The sequence below is a fragment of the Protopterus annectens genome, chromosome 2.part0 (assembly GCF_019279795.1).
Source record: "Protopterus annectens isolate FY-2018-M chromosome 2.part0, PAN1.0, whole genome shotgun sequence".
Classification (NCBI taxonomy): domain Eukaryota; kingdom Metazoa; phylum Chordata; order Ceratodontiformes; family Protopteridae; genus Protopterus; species Protopterus annectens.
The window spans coordinates 161,262,081-161,277,738 of NC_056728.1; positions in this window are offsets into that span (position 1 = coordinate 161,262,081).

The following is a 15,658-nucleotide window of genomic DNA, read 5'->3' on the forward strand; positions in this document are numbered from 1 at the left end:
ACTGTTCTGAGGGTGTCCCCAGGCTGGCCAGTAGCTCCTCGGTAGGTGTGAGTGGGGGATGGGTTGGTGGTCCACCACCTGTTCTACCTTGTTCCCTTGCGATTGCATTGGCACGCTGTTTCGCATGTCGTATCAAGTCCGTGCAGTGTCTGTGCACCTGCTGGTAGGTGCGGTTATGGCCACCCACATCATTAACCCTCCTGCAAAGTTCCTGCCACAGGTTGTCACGCTGCTGGGCATGCTGTGGCACATGGCTGAACAACACCTCATAGTTATCATGGAGGTACGGTATGAGGGCATCATCCTCCAGGTGGCTATACACTGGCAGGTGTGAACGAGGCATTATCTGGAAGACATGATGATGCAGACAGGTCACAGTATCACAGAGATGTACAGAGATACAGCTGCACATATATTTGTATTAAATCTAGTACATATGAACAGTTATCTTTGCAAATCGTCATGACACTGACATGACTGACATGTTTGTGTCACACACATGTGACACCCGTTGTGCATTGGATATCATCACCATATATGTGCGTCACCTCATTACATTGCTCATACTCCATGTGAATGCTGTCTTGATGTGGGCATGTCTGTTTACCTGTACTGGTGTTCTTACCTATCAGCACATGCCTGGATGTGTCCACAGTAATACTGTTGACCTTGATGCTGTGTATACGTCACATATAAACACATACACTGCCTTAACGAACATGAGCAGTGACAATGCACACATGCACACGGAAACCTTTACATGCATGTGTTTTGCCATATACATCTACACGGCACTGTACAGCAGTTCAACATCCTGACAAGTATCGCCTGTGTTGCACATGTGATACACATGGGATAATGGCTAGCCGGACGTTAATCGCAGGGATGGTTATCAACTATAGCATGTACGGGCAAGGTTTTCTAGCTGTATCTGACAGCCATTTTGCCACCGCCAGGTGCATCAGTGCCACATTACTGATCCAGACAGTTAATGATACATCTACCATGTGGTCATCGCACCATGTATGACAGAGATGACATGTGCAGCTTTGATGGACAGGGTTGCATGGTATGGCAGGAGTATGTAACATGTATGGCACAGGGATCTGTCCGGCATGTGGCAATCCTTGTAGCAGGATGGTGGCTGTCCATGACGTATGTCTTTCAGATCAGGATATGTATGTGTAGGATGTCCAACATCACAGTGTAGCACATGTCATTATGCAAGGTAGCCAGCATGCTGCATAGTGGAGGTGAGGATTGTGAAGGCTGGTATCGCCCATCCACGCATGGCCAATACCCCTTAAAGGTGATATGTGATCCGATATTGGTCACCCGAGTGCTGAGTATGCCTGTCCAATGATCTCCATGCTCATGGATGGCACCCTCTCATGACATGTGTGCCTCATATGACTACCTGATAGGCCTGGAGACGTCACCAGCTCAGGGAGGTGAACTGCACAGCACCATCCCTTACACACAGTGTCCATAATGTTGACCACTGCCTAGGTGGTAGTTAATGGGTACAGGGTTATTCACCTAGCGGTGACAATGTTATTAGCAGCTGTCAGATTGTGCACATATGTTACGCACCTCACCCACAAAGCCCATTCTGTATGTTGTCCACAACACTGAGACAGCTATTGCTCCTAGGTCATGGCCATTCACATCCTTACATACGCAGATGCCTCCCATTTGTCTGTGTGGTATGGGTTACAATGAGGGGGGAGTACAAAACATTAACCCTGTTTTACTGTAGCTGCCACTGGTGTGATATGCACATGTCACTCAGACACCTTTTGTAGTGTTGCTTCTGTCAACAGGCCACTGGTAGAACACTCCTGTAACATACAAAGGTACATCTAGTATACTCAGTGTAGCTGGAACACAGTATGGGTGATGATGTCCTATGACCTGTCACAGGTATGCTATGCAGTGTGAAATCATCCATACTGTCATCTACATCTGTACTGCTAACATCTACATTGATAAAGGTTCATAGACTTGCAGACCATACTCAGCAGGGTAATAGTGCAGTGCCTCCAATTATGACTGGCGTCTCCACTTGTGGGTTGCAGTGGGTTTATATTATCCAACACCCTATCTGTATTGCATATACATGCTCAGCACTTGTTCAGGACATGTAAGCACTTCATGAGCTACTAATTACTATAGCACCCATTCCAACTCATTTCTTACAAGTACACTGTCTGTCCTACATTTCCAGCTTGCTTACAGTACAACAGCTGTTGTACACACGTACCTCACATATCTTGTGAGACATGGTTGAATATACAGGCATGTCCAAGTGTCACTTACCAGTGTTATTGCCTGTCTCTATGATGAATATGGCAAACATGAGACAATAGAGCAATTGTCTCATTTACACAGTCAATGCTCACCTCCCAACATACGACACTACAGCCTGTGGGAGATGCACATATGTAGCCATGTTGTGGGTAATGCTCTCACCAACCCAGACTGAACCTGACATTCATGTGGGGACATTAAACATTTGCAACACACCCCACTCATCATATAGTCTCACTAGATCTCAACCACCACAGGCCACACAGTATGACTATGACATTTGCAGAACCTCTCCATACTCTCTGTGTAGGCAACAGAGGCAGCCCCCATCACCAAACACAACACCAATTAATTATGGCCCACAGACTCATGTGTGCCCATCAACTACAGCCAATAGGGTGTTACAACATACCCAACACACCAGTCATAGGTGACTCTGTAGGCGGTCACACTGATGTCCCACTCAGCAGGCTACACAAGGCGATAGTCGCTTACATCTGGCTGTCGGGTAACAGGATCCGCAACATAACCTATGCACCCATGCCACACCTCACCAGGTACAATTTGACTGTCATTCTCCATGTTAGTGTGACTGCCCTGAGATGTAACTTCCTGGACTACATGTACAGGGACATGCAATAGCTCTCCGGTCTTGTAGCCCAGAAGGTATCGCCCAAGCCCTGAGAAGCATCCTGCATTCATCCAGACTGATACCACTGTACAATGACTGAATGTTTCACTTCAACAGTTTCCTATGCTTCTGCTGTCATTCCACAGGCATCCAGTATCTGTCTGCTTTGAATGACATGGTCAACAAAACACGATGCTTTGGCACCTGTCAGCCCTGGGATTACAGATAACATGTAAGGCTCTTGCGGCTCCTATACTGCCTGTCTTGAACAGTTTCCAATAACATTCACCACCAGAACAGGAACAGGCAAGCAAAACCTGGGGTAATGTTACTCAATGCTTGACATCTTTATCTCTAACGCACTCAGGTGAGGCACTCCTTATAATGAACCAGTTCGATATCTCTGCAGTGACTGGGACCTGCCTCTAGGCTCCGGAGAGCACACCTGCACTGACAGGTTATATGCAGACCACACCTTTCAGTCATGTAACCAGGACCGGAACACCCACTGTGGAGGTGTGTCCATATTTCACAAGGATGTACACACCTCCAGGCTGGTTACTTAGCACAATGCATCAGAGGTGATCCACTTGCAACTAACTGTGGCCAGAACTGCTATACACATTGTAACTTGCTACGGATTCAACAACATATCCCACGGTTACCGGCCCTCATTTCTTGGTGTACTGGACAGTAGGGTTCAAACAGGTACTACTGATGTGAGACTGACACTACCCCACACTTAACTGGGATACCTACTCATGTACTGACACATTAGGCCAACGCTTTCTGGGATTCATAACCTCCACTCAGCTGGATCAACCCATACACACCACCACCAAGACCAACAATATCCTAGACATGGACATTACCAGCATGTGACTGGTGTTCCACACCTGGGGTTATCCCCTCGTTGGTAGTTTCCGAACATATGCTAATCACCCTTGTTATCCACATCTCGGCACCACACCCTTCACAGAATACACAGTACAAGATTTCTACAAGGCCTACTTCAGACGTCTCATGACACCCGTGCAGATGGACAATGTACTTACAAACGCTGAAACATACACCAGTGCACTTCATTAGCACTTACATGACTGGATCATGCTATCCCAAACAGAGCCATGATGGTACCCACCAGATAACGGACGCCACTCTGGGGGTCCAGTTCCATGCACATAATGTACAACAAAAGGTGGCAGTTGTTGCAAAGTGGAGTACAATCTTATGGGTGGTTTAGCTCACTGGTCAGCCTCAGTAGGAATCCGGGATCCCTTATCACGTCCTCCAAAGCTAGCTACGTAAACATTACTGTGACACATTCCAAGGACTACCACAAAGCATTATGGAGGTATGTCAGTACTCGGTGGCAATACCCACATCTGCTCTGACATATGACGGTTAGGCAGGAACATTACAGAACCGACTGATATTGGCAACATCCTGGCAGATAGGTTCAATGCTAACTTTACACCCTCTCACTCCCTACAGGGCCAAAATCCATACAGGAACAATGCGGAGTCCCTGCAGTCACAACTACGCAGTTCCAACCTGCACTCTCTAAGGCCTGAAACACAGACTCCATGCGACCGTCCAACATCCCAGGCTGCGATTTACACAAACCTCAGAATGACATGGCTCCCCACTTGGCCACCAGATTCACTAATAGCCTTGTATCAGACATTGTGACCCCTGAATGGTGCACAGCAACAGTTATCACACTCCACACAGGTGGCGCCACAATGAACCAGAGGGACTATTGCCCTATACGCCTGACTGGACTGTTCTGCAAGGCTATGGGGCATTCACAGAAACACTGGTGGGCTCCAGACCTTTGATGCCACCCAGACTGGATTTGTTAGGGCCAGACCATGGCTCCTACGCCTGATGGACTCCTTTGATACAGTTACCAGAGTAGTTGATGATGGTAAGGGGGTCCACACAGCCTACAATGTCCTCTCTTTGGCTTTCATCACCATTCTCCATTCTGCTATTGACAACATACACATCCACCTGCACATCGACCCCTACATCTCGGGATGTTATGCAAAGTGGTTCACGGACAGGACCCACACAATGAGGGTAGCATACCGTAGTACCTACTGTAATTCAGTTACACTTGGCGTACCACAGTCCTCGGTCATAGGGCCCCTCATGTTCGGTATATGCTTCCCTGAGGTACAGGCTAGCACAGAGGGACTTTCCCTGAATAGGATTCCAGATGATTGCAGACAAGGAGCCATGATATATCCACCAGCTGATACAGACACCCTCCATAAGGGTGTCACTGTGACGGATACCTGATGTCAATAACATGGCCTCAAGCTGCATGACACAAGGTGCATAGACATCCCCTTTGGATTGCATCAATCACCCACTGACTATCACATAGGTGGTAGTCCCCTACATACATGTGACATACATGTGACATTATACGGGATCTTAGTACACACGTATATAGCACCCACTCCTTTGATAATCATATTGCCAATGTGGCGTGGATATCCTTCTACGTGGCCACCCTTATCTGTAATGGGTTTGTAGCTGGAACAAAGGCACCCATTGTATCTCTATACTCCTGATGTATGACATATGTTCAAGGGTACAACACCCCTTTTGGGGTGTACCTTACAGAACAGCAATGGCTTTACATACCACAACATTAACACACCATGAGGATTATTGACCTCTGAAGGATGACATATGCGGCACAACTACGGACACCACAACTGTATACATTTGCATACTGCATACTCTGGGGTGACCTCTGCTGGACATACAGGGCCCATGTCCACAGCAATATTTATGGATATACTCCACATAAGCAACATAAGCAAAAACCACTGAGAGCAACATGTTCATGGATATGTGCACAAATGCAACGATGAATGGGACATGCTTGAGGGATACATTCCTGAACCAGACACTCACCATGCTTTGGAACATGATTCCTATGTACATCAAGCAGAGTCACTCACTAGGACTCTTCATGAGATACCTCGATGGGTGGATGGGAGACACACATGTACGCCAGGGATCACTGCAGTAGCTGTAATGTACACAGGTGCAGGTAACACATGGCTCTGCTGTTCACAGACAGTACACTACCCTAGGGAGGTGCTGCCGGTGAAAACACTGTAGTTGGGCTTACACATGGACTTGGCCAGACAGCATAGTACCTCACTATGAACCTGTGAAGCTATTACATGTACTTTGTGCATGGATAATTGAGTAGCTCTTCCATTTCAATTAGCTATCATGCTGTTACAGTGTTCCGTGACTACAAGACATATGTATCTGTTATTGTGTATTGTACATGCCAAATAGACGATACCTTTTGTTTGCATAATATAACAGTTATGCTGTGTAAAATATCTGACATATCTATCTACAATACTGTACATTACACATATTTTAAATATTATCCCATAATGCAAAGCATACTTGCACAGCAGGACCACCTTAGGCATGTTATTCTCGTTATATGCCCATACGCATGCCTACTGTGACAGTATATCGACATATACTATCCCCTGCCATGGCACGTACTTGTTGGACAAACCCTACCACTGACGGCGGGTGGTGTGGAATTGTTGTGTTTAAATCCCTCATGTAGCTTCCCTTGTGGTGTTTGAGATGTTTACCTTGTGGCCCACAGCAGGACACACAATTTCTACAAGCGTTACTATGCTCAACAAGACATCATTACATAATACCTTTTCCCACTTTATGCATTGCGTACACTTTAATTAATACAAAGCAGGCTCTACATACACTAACATACTGAGTATTCCACATACCTTGTTAGCATTCTGAGTCTTCATAAATATCTCTCTTACACCTTTACTGTTTAAATGGTTCTATGGTATGAGCATACGGTTTGAATGTATGGCAAGGCATCCTTATATACGTCGGTACCTGTAACATGTGATATCCTGCCGCCAACTGGTGTTCCTGAGAAAATTATTACATGCACATCAGCTGTGCAGCTACTCCATTCGCCAATTACGTGGCAACAGTGGGGTATAATTAAATTCTCCACTTGGGCATTGCCCTTTTGCCCTACCTTCGGGGAGACGGCCTGTATGTGTTTTGTTGTGAGGAATTGCAACTGCTGTTTGCAGAGACACGGATATTTTGAATTCATGTCCCCCGTGGATTGTGTGTGACAGCTAGAGTATGTGGTTCTACATGTGAGTGTACCTGCCATCTCAACCGTCTGATAAGGGACTATTGCAAACAAAACCTGTAACATCGCCGTCTGTTCCATTATACAACAGCTATGATTTCACATGGAGCCATTACAAATGTGTCTCTCACAAGGTATGTTAACGCTTCTGCAGATGTAATTGAGTGAGTGGATGTTTGTGATGTTATTACAGTCTGTATTGCAATTGTTTCGGGTGTGGGGGAGATGTAGGTGGGTGCACATAGCATATACAGGTTTGTGGGGACTGCATTTCTACATATTCCATATATGTGTGTGGGCTCCTTCCCTAATTGAAGACCTATCATTTAGTAGACTGAAACTATGGTTGTTACGGGCTTATACATTGAGCCATTGTTAATTGTTTCCTATATAGCATGCAGGTGAGGTTGATACTTCAGTACCTCCGGAAATACATTGATATGTAAGGGAATGTTACTAAATGACAGCTGTCTCATGTATTTCTGTCACAGATATTTGCACTCATTGCAGTTGTGTTGGTGACTGAACCTCTTTGGCATGGGTTGCCACCTTTTCAAATGGCCATAGTGGGACATTTGCAGGACACACATTGGTGTTTACAGGCCGACACATACCCACGGTCAGTACACAGGATAGAACATACTTTTATCCTAAATACATACTTACTCTTGTAGCACTTTAGCTACTTATCATGTTTCATGTAACATTTACATATTTTAGATACAGGAATAACTATTTAATGCAACTATTACATAATATATGGGACATAATTATGTTCTACAATCTCGGACATTTGCCCTTTTTAATAATTTTTGTCAGGACACAACTGCCCAGGGAGGGGCTGTCCCTCTTAAAGTGGGACAGGTGGTAACTGTATGCCTACGGCCAGCTATGACCACACCTACTGTAATGATCTACCTCTGAGTTAGCACTAACAGACACATGATGCAAACACACACACACACACACATTACAGTCCCATGGAAATGCACACGGCACCCTCAGCACACACATACACAGACTACAGCAATCACAAACACAGTTGAACACAGTACCTACCTGGACTGCAGCACCAGCAGCAATAACTAAATGTCCCTTAACATCGTGATAATATTACACACGGTTCTAGTGTTCCGGTACTGTTGTCTTTCGGTCTTTAAGCCTTGTGATTATGCGTGTCGCTATGTGACACATTTGATAGTTGGCAGTATCCTATTTATTTGTACCTCCATGGTTGGGTACATGTCGTTGACCTATCTATATATCTGCAGATATAGGTGAATCTGATACAGAGAGAGAGAGAGAGTGAGAGGGAAAACACACCTTTTGTTGTGTACATGGCGGTGTATACTGTTTCCTGGACTCCGCACATTTGTGTCTTAACCTGTCACAATACACACCTGCTGTTGGTACATCTCGGGTAGCTTAGTGTTAGGTGATTGTGTACATGATTGCATGTTCTACTCCTGACAGTGGTCATTTTACCCTTCAGAGCAAGCACTATTAGTACAGGGGTGAATAATGTTAGTTTCACCTGTTCTGGACATCACTGACCGTGATCTGCACAATATTCAGCAAAGCTTAGCCCTGTTTCGTACATATCCGTATAGCCATGTTTAAACTACGCTTACCAGCACTTGCCAATGCATAATCCCGCTAACATGCTAAACCTGATCTGATGACCTGCATCCAACATCCATTATTCGTGCCTTCAGGATTACGTAACGTCCCTTGCAGGACATGGAACCGGGAACATGCACTACAGTCAGTGCATTTACCACTTGGGCATCTGGGATTTGTACACGTGTTATGGCGTTTTGTATGTGGACTGTACTATGGCTGTTAATCAAATGTGTAACTCAGTTAGTTTACATATGGATGAGACCTATTAATGGTATATCCAAGTGATGTTTAACAGATGTGCTCCAGCATTGGGAATGTATGGCACAGTGAGCCATGCACTATAATGTGCTACACCTTCACACAACCATAGGTGGAGCATGCTGGGGTGACAGATAACTGTCATGGGTACTCCCCATGCTTTGCCACTACATCCCTGATTACATTATATGGAGCCCCTCATTAACACACCAGGGAATCCATGCAGAGTGTGTGGGGAACAGTGATTACACACATGGATCCCGCAATTGGCTCTGCTCCACTAAGGGACAGTTGGTTAATCAATGTGGTGGTGACAGCAGACACTGTTTGCCTCAGTTGATGAATAGACTCTGACAATCGGGCATGTACCTACCGATGTACCTAGGAACCTATACATACAGTATCAACATATGCTGTTAGGTGCGTGTACTGTTCAGGTGTCGACATTCCTTGTTCCAATAGCTGTTGTGTGTACAATGGTTGAGGGCTGTCTATGTAGGATTCACACAGTAGGCCGCCTATGCATTACAATTTACAGGTGGTCGTGTGTGTGTGCCATCCAGTTTACTGAGTGTGCAGGTGGAGAGGTGTGTCAGTCCGTAGGGGCCTACACTGTCAGTGTATGTGCTATACATTCCCTCTTTGTCAAGGCATGGGCATATTGGGCACACCTCTGTCTGCCTACTGGGGCTGGCACAGGGTGTTCGTGGTCTGAATCCCTCTGTGCTTGTGATGGCCTTGGCAATTGCGGTGGGTTGTGAGGGCCTTCACCATTATGTCCCTGCTGCAGCTGTTTCCGCAGGATCATATTATGTAGCATGGCACATACTATGAAGATGTGGGCACACATGCCTGGAGAGTACTGGAAGGCTCCACCAGATATGTCCAAGCAACGGAACCGTGATTTCAGCATCCCAAACACACGCTCTATGATGATTCTGGTTTGTGCGTGTGACTCATTATGGCGTTCTTGTATGGTTGTGTGTGCATTTCTGATGAAAGTCATCATCCATAGCTCCAGTGCATAGCCAGCATCCCCCACAAGGTGGCCATGTGGGATGTCCCCCCTGACAAATACCTGATACAGCTCTGAGGCATGCCAGATGTGGGAGTTATGGTAGCTTCCAGGGCTGCCAGCACACACATCCATGATAATGCCCTGGGCATTGCACACAACCTGGCAGTTGATGGAGTGGTATCCCTTGCAGTTTATGTAGCGCCTACCATGCTCACCGGGTGGTGACTTGATATGTATGTGCATGCAGTCTATCGCACGCAGTACCTCCTGGTAGTGTGCCACATGGTGGAAGAGATGCATATTGCTGGCCAACTCCTCCTGAGTTCAGGGGAAGTATATATGCTCATTGGCATGTGGTAACATGACATCCAGGAACTGGTATATTACCCTGGATGCTGATGCCTGTGAGATCCCCATTATATCTCCAGTTGGCCTTTGACAGGTACCTGTGGCTAGTATTCGCAAACTTACACATACCTTCGTGTCCACTGGGATTGGTTTCCCTCTGTTGTTTCTGGATCTCAGGTGTGGCTGGCACAGCTCAACTATTTGCTGTAAGATGTCCCTGTCCACCCTGTGATGCTCTACTATCTCCAGATCATGTAGCCCCTGGTAGATTACCCTTGGTCTGAACATGCTTCTCCTCCTCTGGGGCCTGCAGTGGTTGTCAACATCATCCTCCACAACACCTTCAGTCTCTAACACATGGTGATGAATCACAGCTATGGCAGCTCCCAACATGTACATTGTAAAAGTTCCCCATCTGTTTACACTGATGGTGCAGTGTTTGGGAATACACAGGTGTGTGTGAGGTGCCTTCACACTTTATACTATTGTGCTGTGAAAACTGATGATGTCATAGGGTGTGTATGTACAATCGGAGCTAGAGGGTATCTTATGTGTTTTACCACAGGTACTGCTATTGTGGTGCCTTTGGTGTTGAATTACATTTAGCTGCCGTGGATTACCTCTTGCCCTTCCCTTAACATTTCTTAACGTTTCCCCTCCCATTTTCTGGCATGCATCCAGCAGCCTGCTTTCATTTGTACTTTCCAAAACCTGGCTTATCTTGCGAAATGTGTTCTATGGCCGATCTACTGCAGGTTTGCTTTGCTCTGCTATGACAGTTCTCTTTTCTTTGCAATCCGACACCTCCTCTATCCTGTTCTGCAGGTTGCTGTGAGCAGACTTATTAGCTGCCATTGATTGCCCACTGTGAGTTAATAGGTGTTAATTGCTCAGTTGTACTCCAATTACCCGATTGCGGCATTTCCTTATTTTCTTCCCCTAACCTTTCTGTTTGAACTATGGTGCGCGGCGCGTGCGTCTGCTTACCGGGTTTTGGGCACATTTTCATCCACATACACATGTGCTTTCGGGCACCATATGTGCTGTCAGCTAAACGATGCTATACCTACATCCCACCCCTATCCTGCGGCTTTGCTTAGCAATGGGCAGGCCGGATTTGCATTGCTCCAATGTGCTTACAGCTACGGTGGCACACCCCACTGCTGATGTCATGTATACCTCCAAACCACTCCTCAGTGTTGTAGCGCTCTGCCGTATGGTACATCCTTAGTCCAGCGGGACGTTTGCGATTCACTATTACTTGCCTCATTTGCATAGCATTGACTACTAATTCATAGTTACAGACCCTTAGCAACCCTTGCAGCTTGGTTGTGGTGTACCATGCATACCACTGAGTATTATGGTGAAATCATGATTTGTATTACATTGTGATTTTATGACATTTGTATATATTTTCCTTGTGTTCCCATTTGCGCACACATGCCCTGTGGTTGTACTTTGCGTTACTGTGGACATGACATTAAATGTTGATTTTTAGGTGTTGTGCATCTTTTCTTATGCCATTGGCTGTATATTTAGCCATTTACATATGTTAACTTTGTAATACATGAATCTGGTCCGCTTTCATAGCTCCGATGTTCTGTTTGGCAAAATGTAAACCTTTTTTTTTGGTTTACATTTCTGTGGGCTTACGCTACGCCTGCACCACTTAATGAATCGCTATGTACCTTCATCTGCATGGTGCCGTACTGCACATGGGGTGATTAGCATACCTAAGCCGAGGGCTGCACAGATCTGGCGTACGCTGGTAGTGCACGTGGAATTGGATCATACCTGAATCGCTCGGCGGCCATATTTGGCATTATACCGCCTACGCTACGCCTGCGCCTGTTGCAAGCTTCATGAATACCGGGGATTATCAGCAGTAAAACAAACTGTGAAGTGAATGTCTGATGTGACTCTGAGCCCAAGTGACTTAACCAGAAGATGTCTAGGATTGCCCTGAAAATGAGATAGATAGATAGATAAATGGAGATTGGGTTAATGAACTACTTTATCAATCCAAGTCCATCTTTCTTCAAAAGAAGCAGATTTAGTAAGTAATATAAATATCTAGCTTCACTTTTCTCAGGTTTATCCTCAATAATTAAATATTTTAGTGGGACTAGCCAGACCATACAGTATGTTAACAAAACATTACTAAATATGCCTTTCATGTACAGAGTATGTGAAATACATTCAGGAAGTGAAATATTTTCAGAAACTGTGTATGTATCAGTGCTATATTACTTTTGTCAATCTTAGTGCCATAATACAATTTCACCTGTCAAGACATTTTCTAAATCCTGCCAGCAGATTATCTTTAAAATTACTGCAACTTTGAGCTGGCTATCACAGTATGAGTTTTGTCTGGACACAGATATTACTAGCAATTTGGGCAGTGGAAGAGTTAGGCAGGGCCTGATGTTGAATCAGTCATCTTGGAGACAGGTTTTAATGAAGTGCCACAGCAACAGAGAAGGCCTGAGATAGTATCGTGTGATGCATTTAAGAAATGTTGGAGTTCTAGAAGCCATCACTGAAAGTGAAAGAAGTCTGGCTGGAATTATGGGTGTAACGAATTATGCACTCTAATCTAGATCAAGATAATGGGTAATTGCAATTCTAAGAGCTAAGAGCATCATTATCTTAAATCCTGCTGGATGGTAGCTATAATCTCCAGCACTATCATCCCTCTCTAGATATTCTAAAACAATAAGTGAGAAGGTCACTGAAAAAACAATAAAAAAAACAAAATGAAAACTCCAGCAAAGCTCGAACTTCCACTGAGTGACCTCCCAAACCTCCTGTATCAGAGGCACATGGGATATATTCAAATGACCCTTATGAACATCAGGTGTTTCAGCTAATTGGCGATTCTGAATGCCCATGACTAGTTTTGTCATTTTAATGGACAATTTCAGGCCAATAAAGACAAACCCACTAGCTGTGGATATGCATATTTCAGCCTTATTATGACCTCATCAGCACAGCACAAGCAGAGTGTGTGATGTTTGAGAAACACTCTGCTTGCGCTGTGCTGATGAGGTCATAACAAGGCTGAAATATGCATATCCACAGCTAGTGGGTTTGGCTTTATTGGCTTGAAAGTGTCCATTAAAACAACGAAACAAGTCATGGGCATTCAGAATTGCCAGTTAGCTGAAACACCTGATGCTCATCAGGGTCATTTGCATATATCCCATGTGCCTCTGATCTGATACAAGAGGTTTGGGAGGTCACTCAGTGGAAGTTCTAGCTTTACTGGAGTTTTCATTTTGTTTTTACTGTCTTGGTATTCTAGGATGATTGAAGCTTGGAAGGAAATCTAAGCCATTTAGATATAGGACTTGATGTCTATGGATAAAGGCCAAAACCATTTAGAAAATAATTCAGTGCAGCTATACTCAAAAAGCATGTCTGAGATATAATGATTACTTTATCTTATTTGCACACACACACACACACACACACACACACACACACACACACACACACACACACACACACACACACACACACACACACACACACACACACACACACACACACACACACTGCATCACTCAGAGACTTTCATTTGACAGGCATTGATAATACAACTATGTGCAGTAGTCTCTGTTCAATCAACATATGACTGGGACTTCAGTGATGGTATACACTAATCTGATCAGCCTGATGAGGAACTGAATAAGGATTGCTAACCTAAATTTAAATATTGCAACACACCTGTCTTGAATTGCAACTGTAGTGAGGAACCAATCGAAAAATGCAATGCAGATTAATGTAAAGAAATGGATCTGGAGGGTCTTTGGCAGTAAGAATGTAGCCGTTGAATGAATTTGCCTTACAGTACTTTTAGTGTTGCTAGCAATCCTAGGGAGAGTCAGTATGCCCCCCCCCCCCCACAACTAATTCTCATTTCCAGCATTCTACACTTACTAGATGTTTCAGTGAGTCACACAGTTATTGGAACACTTTGTTATGACAAGAACTCTATAAATAAATTGTTATTCAATGCCTGCTATTTTAGTGTACTCACTTTTTAAATTGCCCCAATTCACATTGCTTCTCTCCTTTCGTATCTCCATGTTAAAGGAGATGTGCAAGTACATTTTGATTAGCTGTCACTGCTGCAGCTACAACCCGCTTCACTCCCCCTCAAGCTGCAGCTGTTTCTCACTTCACTCTCCTCCATGCCGCAGCTGCTGCCCCACTTCACTCCCTCCATGCTGCAGGGAACTGCTGCCCCACTTCACTCTCCTCCATGCTGCAGCTGCTGCCCCACTTCACTCCCTCCATGCTGCAGGGAACTGCTGCCCCACTTCACTCCTCTCCATGCTGCAGCTGCTGCCCCACTTCACTCCCCTCCATGCTGCAGGAAACTGCTGCCCACTTCACTCCCCTCCCTGCTGCAGGAAACCGCTGCCCACTTCACTCCCCTCCACACTGCAGTAAACTGCTGCACACTTCACTCCCCTCTATCCTCTCAAGAAACTGCTGCCCCACTTCACTCTCCTCCATGCTGCAGCTGCTGCCCCACTTCACTCCTCTCCATGCTGCAGGGAACTGCTGCCCCACTTCACTCCTCTCCATGCTGCAGCTGCTGCCCCACTTCACTCCTCTCCATGCTGCAGGGAACTGCTGCCCCACTTCACTCCTCTCCATGCTGCAGCTGCTGCCCCACTTCACTCCTCTCCATGCTGCAGGGAACTGCTGCCCCACTTCACTCCTCTCCATGCTGCAGCTGCTGTCCCACTTCACTCCCCTCCATGCTGCAGGAAACTGCTGTCCACTTCACTCCCCTCCCTGCTGCAGGAAACCGCTGCCCACTTCACTCCCCTCCACACTGCAGGAAACTGCTGCACACTTCACTCCCCTCTATCCTCTCAAGAAACTGCTGCCCACTTCACTCCCCTCCATGCTGCAGGAAACTGCTGCTCACTTCACTCCTTTACTACCTTCCATTCTGCAGGAAACTACTGCCTCTTTCACTTCCCTCCATGCTGCAAGAAAATGCTCTCCACTTCACTCCTCTCCATGCTGCAGCTGCTCCCCCACTTCACTCCCCTCCATGCTGCAGGAAACCACTGCCCACTTCACTCCCTTCCATGCTGCAGGAAGCCACTGCCCACTTCACTCCCTTCCATGCTGCAGGAAACCATTGCCCACTTCACTCCCCTCCATGCTGCAGGAAACCGCTGCCCACTTCACTCCCCTTCATGCTGCAGGAAAATGCTGCCGACTTCACTCCCCTCCATGCTGCAGGAAACTACTG